Genomic DNA, 18,969 nt, shown 5'->3' with positions numbered 1-18,969 from the left:
GATAATGATGTTTGTAGATGCCGAAAAAGCGTTTGATAATGTGGCATGGGATTTTATGATGAAGAACTTAGAACACCTGGAAGTTGGCAGGAACTTTTATAATGGGGTGAATGCAATATACAGAGAGCAAAAGGCCAAACTGATTATAAATAACATTGTAACAGAAGAAATTAAGATACAGAAGGGTACAAGACAGGGATGCCCACTTTCACCGCTGTTGTTTATAATGGTTTTGGAAACTCTGCTAAACTCAATCAGACAAAATGAGAAAATTAAAGGAGTGACAATAGGACAACACGCCTATAAGATAAAAGCCTTCGCAGATGACCTTGTTATAATGACGGAAGACCCTATAACTACAATAGAAGAAATTCTAAAGGAGATAGAGCAATTTGGAGAATTAGCTGGCTTCAAACTAAACAAAAAGAAAACAAAGATGATGGTTAAGAATACAGACCAAAGAACAACAGAAACAATCCAAGAACAGTCACAGATACAGGTGGTTAAGAAAATAAAATATTTAGGGATTTGGCTCACGCCAAAAAATATAGATCTATATAAAAACAATTATGAGCCAGTGTGGAGAGAAATAAGAAAAGATCTGGAAACATGGGGAAGACTGAAATTGTCGTTGTGGGGAAGGATTAATACCATTAAGATGAACGTATTACCGAGGGTATTATTTCTATTTCAGAGCATTCCCATAATTAAGGGAAGTAGAATGTTTAAAGAATGGCAGAGAGTATTATCAAGATTTATATGGCAGGGCAAAAAACCTCGTATAAAATACAAACTGTTGACAGATAGGAAAGAAAGGGGAGGCTTTGCCTTACTGGACCTGGGCATTTATTACGAAGCAGTATGCCTCTGTTGGGTAAAGGATTGGGTTAAGTTAAAGAACAAGGAGTTACTTGATTTAGAAGGATTTAATAACAGGTTCGGTTGGCATGCCTACCTGTGGTCCGGTAGGAGGAAATCACATAAGGGGTTTGAAGATCATATTTTCAGAGGCCCACTTATTGAAGTATGGGAAAAGTATAAGAATATACTCGAACCTAAGATTCCACACTGGCTCTCACCCCTCGAAGTGATGAGTCTCAAGAAAATTAACATGAGTGAGGATTGGGCAACATATGAGCAACTGCTAATGAAAGAGAATGGGAAATGGAAATTAAAGCCGTATGAGCAGATTAAGGGGTATGTGTATGACTGGTTGCACCACCACCAAGTTAACGAAATGTTTAGAAAAGAGGCCAAAGATAGAGGATATGCAGATAAAGAATCAAGATTTCAGAGGGAAATTATAAATTGCGAGGAGAAAATAATATCTAAAATGTATAAAATGTTGTTGGATTGGAATTTGGCAGATGAAGAAGTTAAGACAGTAATGATTCGATGGGCTAATGATGTGGGCCACGCTATACAATTTGAAGACTGGGAGAATTTATGGAAGGAGGGCCTGAACTTTACGGCATGTATGACTGTGAAAGAGAACGTCATGAAGATGTTTCACAGGTGGTATATAACACCCGTGAAATTGTCAAGAATGTACAAAGTAGATAGTAAATGCTGGAAGTGCGAGGAGAAGGAGGGTGCCTTCTACCACATGTGGTGGGAGTGCAAGAGAGTGAGAGAATTTTGGGAAGAAGTCTACACTGAACTAAAAAAGGTTTTAAAGTATACATTCACTAAAAAATCCGAAATTTTTCTGTTAGGAATATTAGGGAACGAAATTAAAAAGAAAGATCATAAATTTATGTATTATGCAACAACAGCTGCAAGGATAGTCCTTGCCCAAAAGTGGAAAAAAAAGGAAATGCCAACAATAGAGGAGTGGAGATTGAAGTTATTAGAATACTCAGACTTGGATAGGTTAACGGGTAAGATCAGACACCTAAGAGACCAAAATTTTGTCAAGGACTGGGGGAAATATGCAGATTACTTGGAACACCTTAGTGAAGGTCAAATAACGCTAAGGGGATTTAGAGAAGCACTGTAAAAGAGGAAGAGGTATTGCCCAAGGAAAACAGAGGTATAAGAGTATCAAACGGCAATACATAATAGGTAATGTGTACTTCCGATTCTTATTGTGGAAGATTCACGGGCGGGCTGAAGGAAGTCCAGAAAGAAATGACCATGTTAATTTGATAGATGTAAAAATTCCTTTGTATATATGGAGTATCTATTTTGTGCTGTTTTTCTTTTCTTAAATTTTGCTTTGAAATCTTATTCTTTATTCTTTATTTTCTTTCTGTTTTTACTTTTTGGAAAATCAATAAATACTTACCTGACAAAAAAAAAAAAAAGAAATTTACCTCAGGATGAGAACAGAAATTGCGCGCCAGCACCGCGGCAGCGGCAGCGGGAGGCCCCATTAGCTAAAGTGGCACCTCAGGTTAAGAACAGTTTCAGGTTAAGAACAGACCTCCAGAATGAATTAAGTTCTTAATCCGAGGGACCACTGTAATGGTAATGGTAATGGTAATAAGCTTCATCAAAATTTGGTGCAGTGCTATTTCTGGTGGCTGGATGCTCTGCAAGCAAGGCTGGCATGTCTGCTAGTACATTCCCCTCTATTCTCAATATTTATGAAAGTATATTTTTTATTACTAGTATTATGACTTCCTATTCTTTATTTTGTAGAACAGCTCAATCCAGAAGGATGGTTTCCCCCCACCTTTTTTCTCATTCTAACTTCATACACTTTCTTCGATCAGACAGGATTCACATTAATCTCACAAGGAAAAATACATTGTGTTTTACGGATTTCTTCGCTGAGTTGCTCTTAGGATTAATCACTGTAGTCCCTCCTCATGAATCATCAGTAGATTTTTAAATGAGCTATAGATCTTCCTCCTCCAAAAACTATTATTCTAAAAAAGGGAGAATCCTTGTTTTGACATTTGATAATCAGCTTCAGTAGATACACTCAACGCATATGTGTTTGTTTTAAATATATCACCTCTATAAAAATAAATCCTCTATTTATATGCAGCAGATGCTGCTCATATAGTTAATTAAAATCTCTAAAGAACTGATGAATATGCAGAATACAATAATCCAAAGAGAAATGTGAATTTCTTTAAAACATTTCATCTTAGTAATTAAAAGTTAGTATGACACACGGGCTCACAATTTATCAGCTCCTAGTTTATCATCTAAGCTATGTTGGTTCACAAAGTATATATTCCCATCTTATTAGAATTTGCACCCACTGATATTAACCATTTATTATACACATTACGGACCATATTAACCTAGACTCCTTTCCACCTGTCCAGTTTCAGCCTGGCCTGACAAATAAGTTGATATTCAGTAGCATGCTGATGTAATTTACCATATAGCCATAAGTTGTAATAACATCAAACCATGGAAACTGTTTCATCATACAACATTACATAAAATCCAGCTTCCAAACATATCACTATATATATTGGGTCTGTTGGGAATTTAATTAAAAATAAAATGCAATTAATAAAAGTGTATATCGCCTTGACAAGCTACATTCTAATCCTTTAAAAAAATTGCTTATAAACATAAATCCCATACACAAACCCTGCTCTCTTATGAATAAGTATGTTCCTATCAGCTGATCTTGGGGATCCCACCCACCATCATGACCAGTAGTTGTTAGATCAAGCCTCCCTGAATTTGTTATCAGTTATCAAAGCCACTTGCCATCAACACATCTTGTAGCAGCAAAATTCCATAAATACGTTCTGTGTTGTGTGAAGAAGTTACCAGCACTTTGAGCAATGTGGCTGCCACTGCCTTGCTGCCACTGGAGGGATTTATTAAACCTTACAAGAACATAAGAAGAGCCTTGCTGGATCAGGTCAAAAACCCATCTATTCCAGCATTCTGCTCTCACAGCGGCCAACCAGATGTCTATGAGAAGCCTGCTAGCAGGTTCTCCTTTCAACAGTGTTCTCCTCACTTGCTATTCCCAACAAATGGTATTCAGAAAACATAGTCATCATGGCTTGTAGCCATTAATAGGAGTATCCTCCACTAATTTGTCCAATCCTCTTAAAGCCATCTATGTTTGTAGCCATCATTACACATTGTGGGATCGAAACTATGCTCCCACAACTATTGGATAAGTGCTTTCATTTGTCTGACCTGAATTTTTTGGATATTCAGCTTCATTTGACAGCCCTTAATTCTAGTACAGTCATACCTCTGCTTACGTATCCCTCCAGTTATGTAAACTTTGGGATATATAAGCGGCAAACCCGGAAGTATATTTCCGGTGTGTGTGCATAAGCGGTCTCTCCAGTTGCGAAAACCTTGGGATCTGGCCGGACTTCTGGAACGGATCCCATCTGCAACCAGAGGTACCACTGTATTAGAGGAAGAATACTCTCTGCCTTTTTCCATGCCAAACACACAATGTTTTACACTTCTAGGAACTCCTGTTCTTAGGCACAATTTTGCTGAACTAAAACATCCAGTTGTTCAGATGGCAGAACTAGTCTATAGTATGCTCTGAAAACCCTGCTCCTCTCTCTCTCTCTCTCTCTCTCTCTCTCTCTCTCTCTCTCTCTCTCTCTCTCTCTCTCTCACACACACACACACACACACACACACACACATGAAACTGCTAGTAGCAAGCCAAATACCAATAGCTAAATGGGCCTAAAACATCACTGCTATCAAAGTAAGGCTTTGCCCCACTGCAAAATTCTAGGTTCCAGTTTTAAAAGTTATCTGACAATGAAGTGTATGAAAACTCAGGAAGGCTCAGTCTCAATGTGAAAACACCAGGAAGAAATATGAGACAGTACAGTAGCTCCTAATGCCATCATTTAGTGCTTATTTAGAATTACCATACCCAGAAGTGTTTTCACTACTGAAATAAACATTACCAGAATGCTCTCTGTAGGCTTTTCAGCTGTGCATTGCTCACAATGAACTCCATTTAACTTATGATAGCTGCTGGGAAAATAAATAGCCCAAAGTGGTTGTGTAACTCCACATTTTTAATGCAAAAATGCTACTTTGAAGCTGATGTTAATTGCAAATGAAGGACAAATTTAAATATATCTTAATTAAAGCACTGTAGAGGTTTGATAGCAGTCCCTGCTGTATACAAAATGAAAATAATGGGCCCCTTCCCTACTTTAATTTGACACAATGGAAACACAGTTGCTCAGCCCACAAACACATTTAACCCCACATATTTTGATTTGTCATTTTAGTTTCGCTGGAGCCATACTTATGCAGGCATGGATTTGCTGTTTGAAGCAAATGGCTAAGTCTGGTCTATGGGAAGGTTGACCTTAGGAACTAATGGGAACCAGTTGCTGACTGAATCAAGTCCTATGCATTATCTGAAAGGAAATGTGCACAAGACTGCTTTAGACATTTTCTCTTGTATGGTCCAATATGGTCTATTGTATGGTGATTTTATGTATAGTGCAAAAGGTTGACACTATCAAATATCTAAACTTACCTACTCTAGTCAACTACATATTTATTTTCCCTCTGACACCTGTTAGGCCTTCTTGAGTGGCAGTAATTTTAATGTATTTTGCTAGTTGCTGGTTGTAGTAAATCCCATAAAAGAATGGGGAATGGACAGAACTTTAAATGGTAGTGTTAAATGCCCATACAATGGTACCTCGGGTTACGAACTTAATTCGTTCCAGAAGTCCATTCTTAACCCGAAACCGTACTTAACCTGAGGCGCGCTTTCACTAACGGGGCCTCCTGCTGCCACCGCGCTGCCACACCGTTTCCGTTCTCATCCTAGGGCAAGGTTCTCAACCCGAGGTACTACTTCTGGGTTAGCGGAGTTTGTAACCCGAAGTGTTCGTAACCCGAGGTACCACTGTACTAGGGCACAGGACATCCTATAAACTTAAAAAACACACACCCAAAAACCCTGTTAGTAGTACTCACAGGGCAGTTATTCATATTGAGGCTGTGGTACTGCAAGAGCCACCCACCATTTTCCCCCATGGCATTTTCCCAGTCAAGATCACCCCCCATGTTCTACTTGTCTAACGGGTCAAAACATCTGATGCTGTATCCTTTACCATATGGGTCAAATAATTGCTTCTGGGATGTGATTTTAATAAGAAAATGATAAGAGGGAGAGATAAAGTGTGTGTTAATCCTCAGCATCACAGTCTCAATCTGCTATTAAAACTTTAAAATGCTGTAGGAGATGTTATTCACAGATCTCTTGATGCTGGCCTAAAGTTGGAGACAATGTGCACAATGACTACTTTGATTTTGGCAATGGTCAGAGAGGATAATATGGTAAAACTGTTGATGGCTAACTAAAGTTAGGAAATGTAAGCTAATACATTTTTAAATTTTCAGGTTGCGGATGCGCCCTAGACACGTTCTCAAAGTGATCAATCTTTGGATCGTGTTGAAAAGAGAAGGGGAGGAGGAAGGGTCTTATATAAATCAATAGTGATTTTAATAAACTGGGGGCTTCTCAGTACTAAATCTGTCTGCATCTGATCTGAATTGCAATTACCTGTCAAAAATTCATCCATCATAGCTTAGTTCCAGACACACATTCTGCTAGCAGATGTTTCAGGAAAGCTATTTCATAGGGGAAATATATCTTTTAGTGTATAGCATTCTCAAAGACAAAGGAGAAAAGCAGCAAACATTTCAAACACAAGCCAAACAGCAATAACCACATCCAAACTTAGTTTGATTTACATAATTTGTAATCACATCAAGTATAAATCAATATAAAAATGTCAGGTTGAACTGATCCCTCAGATATGAATTATTGCACTTCAGTATTGGAGACTTGATGACAGCTATAATATTTCCAGCCTTCTTAAGGTTGTGATCCTAAGCACACTTCAGAGATGGATGAAATATCCCTGAAATGTCTTAGCCCGACCTTTAATAAACAGGAAAACAAACAGACAAACCTTCTCCTTAACTTCTTTCCTATATACACCTTCTCAATATTATTGTCAGAATTCTTTCAAGGTGAGAGATGTATTCATTTCTGAAATTCATTTCCATAATTTTGCCCTCACTCTGTTTTATTCTTACTACTTCTGATTTTTCCTTTCAAATATTCTTCTGTGACTGATATCATTCTGCCGTGAATGATAGCTTTGTGGATTACCTCATCTTTGAATTTGCAAAGGATGGTGTACCAGCTTTAGGGGTCCCTTTTGCTAACTCCACACCACTTAGCAAGCAGAGGGGTGGAACTTTGGGATCTTTGAACTCTTCAAGCCCTATGTTTGTCACAGAGTGATGGGTGGTTGTTCAGATTTTGCATTTTGTGCATTGTTTGCCTGCACTCATAGCTTTTCTTTTCTTTTCTTTTCATGCAAGATAAGTATTGTGTGTACATGTTTTTCCTTAATTCCTGAGGTTGCTTGCTAGGGTCCATGAAAAAATTGTTATTTTCCCTTCCCATTGCAAAGCAACTGGTATCCTAAAATCTATAGACATTAAATGACAGGGATATTCTGATCTCATCTTCCACACAAGGTGCACCTTAGCTTAATGCAGATTTCCTCAACCTCGGCCCTCCAGATGTTTTGAGACTACAATTCCCATCATCCCTGACCACTGGTCCTGCTAGCTAGGGATCGTGGGAGTTGTAGGCCAAAAAACATCTGGCGGGCCGAGGTTGAGGAAGCCTGGCTTAATGACTTATTTTGTATGTTATTTTTTGTATCGTTTTTCTACTTTCACTTTGAATGCTTTGTTTTGATTGATAGAAGCCTTGGGCTCTCTTAAGAGGAAGGGTAGTGTATAAGAAATACTGACAACAACAACTATCTGTAAATCCTGAAATGATAAACAGCTATTATAAGCTGCTATTGTGTTTGACTTTGGTATGGAAATTTGCTCCTAAATGTTTAGTTCTAGATAGCTTTTTCTACTTTTATTTTAATCAATGTTTATTATTATACTTTATGTTATAAATAAATATATGTAAATAATTTTTAAAAGGGAGAGAGAAAGTGAAAGAAAAGAAACTGCCTTATATGTGGTTTGTGGAGATCTATTTCAGATATTTCTGCAGTTTACCTCTGATGCATGAGACAGTTTCTATATGTTTTTTCATTAAAAAAAACTTTTGAAACAAACAAAAAAAGTAGCCCTTATTTGCTTGTATGAAAAATTTAATAAGTGCAAAGATTACAAAGGAATACAAAGATCATGGTTATTAATAAAAACCTATATTTGATATTATATTTTGCAAAATAAATGAAACAGTTTGTTTAACACAACACAAAAACCTCTTCATGCTGTTGTGGGGTTTTTTTGACACTTTGGGCTGGGTAGTACATACTGCAAGTGAAAACAACCCTCCTGGCATGCATTTCTTTAAAAATAACTCATAGCAGAGAACAAATTGCATAGCTAAGAAACCTTTCACAGCAAACACCAACTGTTGAACTAGAAACTGCAAATGAACTATAAACAGCACTACCATCCTCCCTTAAGGGCTGAAACATGTGTGTTGCTTTACATTGCACACCGATTGTGCTATTTATTTCTATATAATTGATCAGTGAGTGGCTTGCATACCATTATTTCCCTAGTTTGAGATATGAGTGTAGACCCACTAGTGTTGATTTCCTCGACACCTGCTGTGTACTAAAGCCCTCAAATAGACCTCTTGCAGTTGAAGACAGCAGTTTGTTGCTAGTTTCCAGTGATGTTATACAGTGGTACCTCGGGTTAAGTACTTAATTTGTTCCGGAGGTCCATTCTTAACCTGAAACTGTTCTTAACCTCAAGTACCACTTTAGCTAATGGGGCTTCCGCTTCCGCCATGCCGCCGGAGCATGATTTCTGTTCTTATCCTGAAGCAAAGTTCTTAAACCGAGGTACTATTTCTGGGTTAGTGGAGTCTGTAACCTGAAGCATATGTAACCTGAAGCGTATATAACCCGAGGTACCACTGTAAAGGTGTTCCTTACGTCCATGCAGTCTTCTGAGTCACTTCGATAGGCTTTCCTGAAGTCCTCAGACACACCTCCCGCCTCCTCATCTTTGAAGCAGTTTCTTCCTTCTTTCTGTGGCTGTACTTTCTAGCTCATCAGCTTCCTCTTGGGAGGCTCCAGAAATTGTGAAGTAGTTCCCCCCACCCTATCAGATTTTCTTTTCCTGGTTGCGTGTGAAATAAAATAAACACACAATAGACACAGAATTTTAGTTTACGGTTTTTGGCAATAATTTTGGCCACAACTTTATTGAATTACAGCATGTGAGTGGTTGCTTAGGCATTGGTTCCCGACTACCTGACCCTGTAGGAACAGTACTTACAACTGGACTGCACCAGAGGTCAGTAAGGGAAAACATACTGGGGGTGCACAGAGTTGAGTGCAGGCTCCAGTTCACCCCATATTCTCCCAGGGACTCTGGCATGGCCCTAACCCCTGAAAGGGGATCAAACAAAAGCAAGGCAAGTCCCTGGATTCCTTTAACGGAATTCACTAGCAGCAGCAATGGAGGGGCAGGCACAGCCAACCACTTCCCCTCCTCAAAACATTGAACCAATGCCTAACTGTCAACCTTACAAAGTTGTGATGATTCGCTACACAGTAGGCAAAAACCAGATGACAACAGCCAATCAGCCAGATGGCAAAATTCCTACCAGGCCCCTGCTCCAAAACAGATGATCCCAAGACAGACATAGCAAGGCCAAAGAACAGCCCTAAATATAGGATGGGAGGGTGGGTGATCCGATGCACATTGCAAGAAAGAGAAAGCTCCCAGCAACGTGCAGCAGCTTAAGCAGCCCCTTGGTAGCCAATAGACAACCCAACAGGCCAAATTTCTGCCCCAGCAACCAAGGGGCAACCAATGGGGTGTTGTGGCTATCCAAATGGTCCCGCCCCACAACAGGGAGGCAGTTTAGGTGATCTCACCACAACACGTGCTCTCCATGATGGAGGACATGATTTCTCATCAACTCCAGACCCTTTGTAGGTGTGAGTGCTGATTTTAGGCGCCTCAGCTTGCACTCCTGTGGTTGATACCAATTCAAGGTACATAAGGTTTGTGAAGATGGTACTCCTAACACATATTTTACAGTTAACCTATATGCACACATGACACATTTAAAAGTTGCATACCATCTTGATTCCCTCCACCCTGTTGATTCTATCACTGTAGTTGCTCCCATGCCTAACTTAGGACTCAGCTTCATTAGTAAAGAAACAACAATTTGAATGTGTTATAAACATGCAACACCAGATGGCGTCAAAGGGCAGGAAATTTTTATACATGTTTTCCCACAGGGTTTTATTTATTTTTGTTATAATGATCTAATTTCTGACTTATTTATAGTGTCCTCCCCCCTGTTTGTCGATCCACCTTGTATTTGAGAATCTAGGGATGACAACCATATAATGGAAAGATACACCAATTTCCCCTGTATGCTAACATGAAAATAGAAGTAAGGGGGGGGGGAGGAGTAGGAGGTGTCGGTGGCACTCGTCATGTCCACGGAAAACCTTAAAGGTGACACTGGTACTAGGCATTGGTAGAGCATTGTAAAACCTACCTTGTATTGTGTCCTCAAACAAATAATCACCTATAGATTCTTCGTATATTTCTGTTTCCTCCTAATAACAATCATGCCGTAGGAATGCAGTCTTAATTACCTCAGTGTGGGCTTGGATAGTAATTGGCTGTCTCAGTTCTTAAAAGACCTGTACTATTCTTTACCTGACCACACTAGGGCCTTGTTTTTTGTGTTTAATTGTAAATTTTATTCCATAATGTTTTATTGTACATTCTACTGTAAAAAGTCCATCAAAAACATGTTTACAAAAAGAGGAGGAAGAAGAAGAGAATGACAGCATCTAGGAGCTGTGCCAGTGACTTTTGGCCTCTGTCCTTAAAAGGCCCCTGTGGTGTTTGCACAGAGCCCCCGGTCGTTCCATGGACTATTGACCCTCAACCACCACGGCTTATCTCTTCCACTGCCACCAACCAGGTTTCCCTGGTAATATATTCAGACTCAGTCAGGTTGTAACGTATTAACAAAGATTCCAGTTTATTGCAAATGCAAACAAGTTTTAAATACTTTGAAACACTGTGATCTGATTCACTCTCTGCCTCCCCTCTGTCTCTAACCCACTCTGACTCCTATGCCTCCCACCCACTAGAAACCAAATGAACTAACTGCCGAAACCCCCGTGTTGAGCCTTAAACACAGTTAGGCTCCACCCCTGGGCTTTCTTATTTGTCAGCCTATTAACCCTTTCTCTCTCTCCACCAGTACAACATCTCCATAATGCCCCCATCTCAAATGCAAGTAAAATAGGAGGTGTGGCTTTCCCAACTGTTTCATCACTGTCATATCACCTGCCCCAAATTTCACCCTGTTTGACAGTTTGGCTCAGTTTAAAAATACAGTGGAAAATGCTACTACTATTCATTTATATTTATATTATTAATATCTTCAAGAGAATGTCTATCAATCTGATGTCCAGCTTTTGTTTTAAAACTTTTCAGTCTTTTACAGTCTGATTTATTTTTCTTTTATAAATGATGGAGCTATTCCTCTGTTCAACCAGGGACAGCTGTTTCTCTAAATGAATAAATTGAAATTGCTATGTATTTTGGCATAGTATTTTCATGGGGATTGATTTCCTCTACAGAACTGAGAAGAGAAAAGAAGAGAAGAGAAGAGGCACCGGTGCCCAGGGCTGATTTTGATTTGAAACATCATGTGCCATCCTTAATGTGAACCCTGGCTTCCATGTCAACCCAGTTTGGACTCCAGTTGAAAAGGGATTGACATTTGGACCACATTGCTGTATTTCAGAGGCACAGGCTGAAGTGAGATGTTTTCTCTGTGAGAATGGCTGATTTGCAGGGCAGAGCTGTTGGGTGCTGTAGTGGTTGGGAGTTACTCGTGCGTAATCCTGCTCCGTTTGAGCATCGGATTGCCTGGTTAAACCCTCCGGACTACGCAGCCCATATTTGCGTGGCTGCCCTTAGTCACTCGTAGAATCTGTCTGTGGGCGTTTCTTAAAGTGTTGCCAACATAAGAGTTGTTTGACGCCCAATCGTTTCCGCCTCTCACTGCGCGGGAGTCTCCTGTGCAGGGTGGGCGTGGGCAGCGGGGTGCTTGGGCTCTCCTCGCTAACTTCCAACGAAGAGTCCTGGAGCCCCTGCACCTCCCTGTCCCGTTGCTCTCCTGGATCCCTGGTGTTACACTCATTCTCTTCCCCTTCTTCCCGGCTAAGTCTCCCTCTAGCGCTTGGACCTTCCCCTGCAGAATCAGAGACTCTCTCCTTCTCCCGTGCCTCTGATGGCAGTTCCCTGACAGGTAACCACATTTCAAATGCTATTCAGCCAAAACACTAGGTGTGGCAACTAGGAATGGGGCAGAAATTTGTATCAGTTTGCATGTAAAGGTGGACCTACCTAATTTTCACCTTCCGAAACAATACTGAAGCTGAAACACAGCCCCTCCTTGAAAATTGCACCCCTCTGAATTATGCAGTGCAGTTCTCCAGCCAAGCAATGCTCTCAAAAATACATAGATTAGGGTAATTAAAATGCACATAAAACATTATTGCTAGCAATGCATTAAAATTATGGCTAGAAAGTAAACAAACTATGGAATTAAAGCAGTGTAAAAATCATATCTATTAGAAGGCAGATAGAATTTTTAAAAATGAATTTTCATGAGTTAAAAAAAAATCACAAAATGATATGGAAATGTGGAAAACTGAAGATTGGAAAAATGAGAAACTGAGAGAAACCCATATTGACAGATTCACGTATCACCAGCGGAAACTCATTTCTCTATAGAATTTACTATAAAAAAGAGCTGAAATGCCACAATTTTGGAACATGTTTTATTATGAAAAATTCAGTGCAAAAAACTATTATTTGGTATTATTTTGTATGTTTTGCTTAAACATCAGCTTTTGGGTTAGAGATGCTTATTTTATTATGCATCTGTATGCTGTTACAGTGGTACCTCAGGTTAAGTACTTAATTCGTTCTGGAGGTCCGTACTTAACCTGAAACTGTTCTTAACCTGAAGCACCACTTTAGCTAATGGGGCCTCCTGCTACTGCCGCGCCGCAGGAGCCCGATTTCTGTTCTCATCCTGAAGCAAAGTTCTTAACCTGAAGCACTATTTCTGGGTTAGCGGAGTCTGTAACCTGAAGCGTCTGTAACCCGAGGTACCACTGTATATGTATGCTTGATTTTAAAAAATCCAAAAACCTGGAAACTAGGGAGCAGGAAGCAAAATATTATCATTTGCTGATCATTACCATTTGCTTAAGGCCAAGACTAAACATTTGCTATTATGGATGACAGAAAAAATGGCTTTGTTCAGTTTGGTTTACATATCTGGAAACAATACATGAACCAAAACACAGCTATACTCAAAATTTGCATTTCTTCAAAATTTTGTCGTGCAGTTCTTCAAACAAAAATATGCACAGGGAAAGGTGTGAAGAAAAATACATAGTGAAAATAACATACAACATTAAATTAGGAAAATTTATTCTAGAAATGTGCATATCAGCAGAAATACATACCCAAACATGAGAACTTCAGAAAAATGTTTTTTAAAAATCACAAACTGTAGTGGAACTTTGAGGAGCTGAACTTAAGATTGGACAATTAAAAACTATGAGAAACTGAACTTAAAACTTAAAACTTTATAGATGTACAGGTACTGTAACAAGCTGGGATTACAGGTAAAACCTCTCCCTTACAGAATGTGCTTCCAATTGCAGCTTGTTACATACAGTGAAGATACCAGGTAGCCTGACATCTGGCTGGTTGATAGGGGATCAATACTTATTTCACTCATCATAATGCACATCAATCTCTGACTTTTATCTTCTGGGTTTCTGGGGGTTTTCCTGTTGTTATTCTGTCTCTCACAACTACAATAAACCTATGGACTGGTCATTTCTTCGTCAGGGGACAAATGGGCAAATTTATCAGGGAATCAAATACTTCCCTGCCCCCCACTGTAGGTCACTCCAGGCCTCCTCCTGTAACCTTTTCAGGGTTTTATGAGTCAGCACTCAAACAGATGAAGCAAGGAAGAAGTGACTGGATTATCTGAGCATATGTGGAACTGCCCTTTCCTTATTTCTCAATAACTTCAATCCACCACCACACATCAGCACAAAGGAGAAGAGAACATTCAACTTAGAGGACACCAGAAGACAAGTTTTAACTACTCTTCTCCTTTCAGAAATAATGCGTTGGTTTCAACCTTCATTCTGTTCATGAAGGTTTCCTGTTAGTGCTATTAACTGATCTTCATCTCCATCAGTATTTTATAAGTTGTAATGCCTGCTGAAGATGTGTGTTTCCATAAAAATAAAATATGCTTTGCAGGAGTATTAAACAAGCATAATCAAAATAATCATAAAGGCAGTATTTTGCAATCAGGTTTCTGTCTTTATTTTTTATTGCATGCAATAGAACTGGTTTTCTTATTTTTGCATGGCTTCATTCAAATTAATTGCATGTGAGCTGTTTTTAGAATCTGGCTTGTGATATTCACACACACACACACACACACACACACACACATTGAAGGATGCAATTTAATTTAGTTTTTCACTACAGGAGACAAAGGGTTTAGTTTATGCTATATTGGTCTTCACTTTATTTACAACAATCAATTTTGTCTTTTACAGCTGAGGTCAAATGAGTTAGATCCAAATTCTTGGTTGACTGCAGGAATATATTGAGTGGTGAATTTTGCACCCCCTTCTTGCCTAACAAACTTCAAAAATCTTAACTTGTTCAGCTGGGTCAGATTGTGGAGTTCATTATTCATTAAGTTCCTTGACTGAAAATGTCAACGCTCATCCCCGAAGAAAATAGTTATTCAACACACATTTTCAATGTATCAGTGTGCCTCAACACAATCAGAAAACAGAGCTTTTGTTCCTTTAAGAACTTTAGAGCTAAGGAGAAACATGGCAGGCCTGATTCCCTTCTTCCCCATCACTCCAGGCTCAAAGCTTCATCAGCACAGCTGCCTTCCCCAGCTGGAGTCCCATATGTTAAAGTAGGCAAGAGAAGGGGTTAGCTCAGAGCTTAAATTGCCTCATGCTATCCAGCCCACTGGTTAGATGGCGATTCCCAATGTGTCCTGAGGGCTGCAGAACTATTTTTAATGTGGCCCATGTGGACATCATAGTGAACATCCCTGATCTGTATTCTTGACTCTATACAGATGAACTATTTTATTTAGACGTTTATGCATAAAACTTTGGCTTGATTAGCATGGTAGAATTACATTTTTGAAATGGTTTTGACTATCATTATTTATTAAATAAAGATTAGTTACATGGGGGGGGGAGCCTCATAGCACTGGGTCAAGCAATATATAGCTTTGTATAGCAAAGTTGAAATCTGCTATATTCTCTGTGCCTGGAACCTATTCAGCTCTGAGTCCATTTGCAGTGAAGTAAGAGATGATTCAGCTGATGGAGGTGTTTCCACACATTGTGAATTATGCTGAATGTCCTAGTAGATGTCCAGATTGAACAGTGTCTGGAATAGGGAACCTGTGAGCTCCTAGGTGTTGCTGAACTCCATAGGCCCCATCCAATTGTAGTTCAGCATCTGGAGGACCTCTAGTGGCATATTCTCTGACCATAATCCTCCATCCAGCTTAAAGACAGACTCGGAAGGAGAGGACTCATCATCTGGGTGCTGTCAGTGACTGGCTGGACAAAGAGGAGTGGTGGGAGGCACCAGCCAGGGAAACCCCAGGAGAGGAAGCCTCAGAGCTAGGGTATTTGTGGTGGGACACAGAGGAAGGGTCAGAGAGAGAAGATTGGTGGGAAAAGGTGTTGGAAGCTGAAGGAGCAACAGAGTTTAGTGAGTAGGAAGAGCCTGTGACAGGGAGCAATTCAGACTCTGAGGCTGAAGCAGGGGTAGGGGTCAAGGGACTGCTGAAGAAGCCAGGGACTGAAGAAAATATTGAGGATTGAGGATATTGGAATACAAGCGAAAGGCTTCTGGAGAGATCCTGAGAAGGAGAGTTGAAGCGTTGAGAGACTGACAAACTACAAGGGAAAGGAATAAGAGGAACCATCTATGGAGGAGAGAACAGCAGCCTTCTACCCCCATAAGAGCATTTGTCCAGAGGTAGATCCATAATTGGGGAGTAGCAGAGTCTGGGGCATAAACACACATCAGCCTAAGATAGTGTAGACAGAAACAGGTCCAAGGGACTTGGAAGTGTTCACCTAGGGATAACTCATCCTTGGAGCTCATCTCCAAACCCTCAAATTCTCATTGAGTTTTAAGTCTTACCTTCAATTGACCTGAGTTGCTCACTGTTTCCTCCCCTCTTTTCCCTACCCTCTTAAATTCTAGACCTCTGGTTTGCTTTTCTAGTGCTTTAAGTTTTCTACTGGTTTTCCCCAGCATCCTTTTAGGGAATGCAGGGACTGGACAGTAGGCAAGAGACATTGTGCATTGGGGCCTTAGCATCCCTCCTCCATCCCAGGTTTGAGAACCAAGGTCAAACATTTCCCTCCAAGCTAGGGATTCCTGGAAGCAAAAAGAGGGAATTACTGATTGCATCAGAACAACAGCTGGCAAACTGTCCCATTGAGCTCATTATAATAGGCACCCTTTTCTCACACCAGCACAATCTTTAACCTTTGGAAACTTTCCGGTGACTATTCATTTTTCATTTCTGTCAGAAAGAAGACATTTATTTAGATTTTGGACACTTGCCTGTTGCTTAATATAGGGAAAAAAGAGCTTTGAATTTGTTGACTAAATATTAACACCTGAGGACCAAACTGAAAATTAAGAAACTGTTCCACTTGACTTGAAGTATTATGGCAGACTAGTGAAATGATCAGTTACCTCAGCTGTAGCATTTAGGTGTTGGTAATTACACATCAGATCAAAGATTTCAAAATTAACTGAGTTTATATGCAGTTAGGACAGTGGAGAGCTTGACGTTTTCCTGTCACATTGAGTAACTCCTCAGTTCAGCCTGTGAGTTTATTCATACATGTAATTATATAAAGCAGCTATAAAAGCCTCCAGCTTTTTTGCTTTTTTTTAAAAAAAGGAGGTGGAAGGGGAAAACTGATTTATAATTGTTTTTTTACAGCTTCCTTGGAGACAGAAGGCAGCGACTTATTTATTTTTTATGGCAGATAAGGAAAGTGAGCTTGTAAGCCTTCTGAGTACATGCACTTCTTGATTTAAAATAGTAAGCTCTGCTGGCCTACCATAAAAATCTGTTTTAAATATATATCTGACATCCCTCATCAAGACTGAGTGGGTGATCAAGGTCAATCGGTATATTGTAAACTGCCCTGTGATCTTCGGATGAAGGGTGGTGTTGAAATGAAATGAAACGAATAAACAAACAAACAGGGAAACTCGTGTTGGTTACACCAGAGCCATTATTTCATCGTATTCTTAGGAGCTCAGGGTGAGGTCTGCATCTACCAAGCTAGGAAATTATAAGAATAATTGGAATACAAATGAAATAAAAAAGTAATGGACATAATCATGGCTAACAAGAGCACACAGACTGAGAACATTTTAGAGAGGCATCCATCACTAATTAGTCATTGGACACTCATGTCCTATGCAGCACTGAATGATTGTTTATATTGTACCACTCTCATGAAATGGATCTTTGATTATGATGCTTATTAAAAGAGTACATTTTCAAAGCTTCACAGGGTTTTCACAGAACTTAGGTTTCAGCAGATACTTTGGAATCTCAGAGAACGGAAATGTTTTTATTTGCCGTTGTATTTGAAGGCCAGAAGGAAATTGTTGTCACACATTCTTCACTTGTACTCTTCAGTTGTATACTTCAGAAAGTGGAGATCAAACTTTTAGCTGACAAACAATTGCACGCTATGAATTAGACTGCTAAGTTTACGCTGGCAGCTAAGAAGCTGAGTTCTAGCCATATCAAGAATTATAATGTGTCATAAATTTTAATCCAGTGCTTTGTTACACCTGGCAGATGGTATACATGGCTACTAATGGTTGTCCTATGACTTTACATAACAACTTTCTCCTTTAATGCATGTATTGCTTTATAAAAAATAAAAATTTCCATATTGTAGCCTTTGGCTATGTACAATTAACCTGATCAATTAACTTACATTGTGCTGTGTGTCTCAGCCCACTAAATTATATGAACAAATGTTGCATTTTACATTGTAATATTATTGCTTCACACTCATTATTGGAGGCCAAAATCAGTCTCAACCAGCAGTGTCCACAGTTACATTACATTCTTCCATAATGGTTGCTTCCTAGTGGCGAATGTCTTGTGAAGTAATCTCCCCCATCCCCAGGTGACAGCAGTATCAACTACCGTATGTTATGATGAAAGGAAAGAATACAGTCATGCACTGCAAAAACATGTTCACAAGATATTGACAAGATTGCAGACCAAGCACTTAATAATTGAGCTTATTGATGCAAAATAATTATTCCCCCTTGTGCATAGATCTTTAATTATAGGAACCAGTTTTCATGGAAGCCTATATTTATTCAGCCCAAGGGCTACATGCTATGAATTAACCACTGTTAATAACGCAACAGAGGCCTATAGTGTGCTATATTCCATGTTAGTCTGCTGTAGCAGAATCAGCAAAGAGGCCTGTGGCACCTGAGAGACTAACAATTTTACTGTGCCATGCAATTGTCTAAGTAGCAGCCTTGAATGTGCTGCTGTTGCCTATCAGAGTTCATGCCACAATTGATTCATTGGTCTTCTGGGTGCCCAGGGCTGCCTTGCTATTGCCCTAAAGAGTGAGGTCTTTGGGGTGAATGTGAGCTACAGAACTGCCATGAGCAACAGGCAGCTTGTTATCACAATGTTCTCTTCCCAGCTTGAACCAACGTTTTCCTGATTTACTTGCAATGTGGATGGAAGGGATTGGTACTGGGAGATCAGAGAAGAAAAAGGCAAATTCTACTAAAATTCAGCTACTGTAGTCTCGTGATATGTCT

The sequence above is a fragment of the Podarcis bocagei genome (assembly GCF_964188305.1).
Source record: "Podarcis bocagei genome assembly, chromosome: 9".
Taxonomy (NCBI): Eukaryota; Metazoa; Chordata; class Lepidosauria; order Squamata; family Lacertidae; genus Podarcis; species Podarcis bocagei.
Note: the sequence above shows the minus strand (reverse complement) of the source record.